Source organism: Echinops telfairi, unplaced genomic scaffold, assembly GCF_000313985.2.
Source record: "Echinops telfairi isolate 266 unplaced genomic scaffold, ASM31398v2 ScPeMD7_31;HRSCAF=116, whole genome shotgun sequence".
Lineage (NCBI taxonomy): Eukaryota > Metazoa > Chordata > Mammalia > Afrosoricida > Tenrecidae > Echinops > Echinops telfairi.
In genome coordinates, this window is record NW_022103928.1 from 30,677,457 (window position 1) to 30,679,463 (window position 2,007).

Below are 2,007 nucleotides of genomic sequence, written 5' to 3' on the forward strand. Positions count from 1 at the left end.
AAAGACGCGCTAGGTCTTATTTTCAGGGGATGTCTTATTTTTCCATGAAGAAGAATATGGTACGCATTTATTGTTTATTGTTTTATTAAAAGAGACCTCGCACTTCCTGTCTGTTCCGGCTGCGCTGCGGCCAACAGTGAGCTGCGTGGTAGCGCCCGCCGCAGAGTTACAGTAGCTTCAGGGGGCCTTATTTTCAGGGGGTGTCTTACTTTTGGGGAAACAGGGTACTAAGACGATCTCTACTCCACTCACCAACCTTCTTATGAAACCTACCCAAATAGAAGCAGGCAGTCAATCCCATGCCAGTAGGCCCACTAGCTCTTCAAACCAGCAGGTGTGTGGCTCTTCGATCATCACTGGTGACATTGTTGGGTAACTCCACGAGTGGCTCTGGGGAAGAACGATGAGACTATCTGCTTCCCTCAAGATGAACAGCACTAGAATTCCTGTGTAGGGTCACGGTGAGTCTGAATCAACTTGGTGGGAGTGGGTTGGTTTGGGATGGTCCCATTGATCTGGTGCTGCATGAAAACCTACCCTAAATTATGAGTGAGAAATTTGGAATGAGAACAGTAGGGCTGGCTGCTCAGCCTTGCTCTATGATATCGTGAGGTTCCAGTGGGACAAACAACAACAACAACACAACAACAACACAACAACAACAACAACAACAACACAATGTCTGGGGTGGAAACAGCTGGAGACTGAGCAACTCTTTCTTGATACACAGCCTTTCCCCCGGACTCACTTGAGATCTCAGTTACGTAGTACTGCGACAACAAAAATGCCACAAGGGGATGGCTTTCACCAGCGAGTTTACTTCCTCCCCGGTTGGGAAGTTGGAAGAATTCGGAGTGTCGGCTCTAGAAGGCCTTCTCGCTGTGTCCCCTCGGGAGGAAAGGCCTCGACAGTCAGCTTTTCTTCCTGGTCCATGCGTCTTGGCATCTGTCTTCCCCAATTCTCATCTCCCACTTGGTCAATCTCTTTTGAGATATAACAGATTCTGTTGACATTAATCCTGGCTCGTTAACAAAGACAGCCCATTCCCTTGGGGATGGCAACCACAGGTAATTCATCCACTGCCTTAGAGTAGGACTACCCCATAGGATTTCCAAGACTAGAAATCTGGTGTTTTTTTTTAACTAAAATCTTTACTGAGGCAGATGTCACTCTATCTCCTACAGAGTGACTGCTTTTTTGGACTAGCAGCGTAGCACTTTAACCGCTGTGCCACCAGGGCTCCTACCTAGAAGTTAGCTTTTTCATCACAGTTGATGGGGAGGGGGGAGGTGTATCATTCAATCCATAACACTTGAACTTCTTCACAGCATGGTGACCTCAGGGTAGCTGGACTTCATATGTGGCAATTCAGGACTCGCTTGGAGAGGCTTTCCAGAGACAGGGAGTAAAAGGCGCTAATCTCTGCGGTCCTAGGCCTGGAAACTTTACAGTGTTGTTTCCACTGCAGTCTGTGGGTCGAGTAGTCTCAAAGCCCATCCAGACCCATGGCAAGGCGACATAAACCCGCCCTTTCTTCGTGGGAGGAACACACAGAAGCTGTGGCCGCTGATAAGGCACCACAATTATGATGTCTAGGACTCTTTCCGTTGTCAGAGGCAAAACAAAATAAAATTACTTGAAGCTGACTTAGGAGATTAACAGCCAGGGAGGTCTTATGTGTACGTGTACCTGAAAAGACCAGGGGTATATCTGATCCCAGGCACAGGGGTTCAGGCTACATGGTCAGGGACCTTCTCTCCCCTCCCCTGCCTGACTTCTCCCCTGAAAGATGGTCTCAATATGAGCAGCTCAGTAGGAAGTGCTCAATGACCCCAGCAGGAAGGCATTTCCTGGAATTCCACACAAGCTGCCAGTTTTGATTCTCCCTGGACCTACCTGACTCATGTGGCTATCCCTGAGTGAATCAATGTACCAAGAAGATTCTGATGGGTTAGACTAGCTGGTTGCGGCCTGTAGTAGTTACATAATCTGGTGTCAATTTGAGGA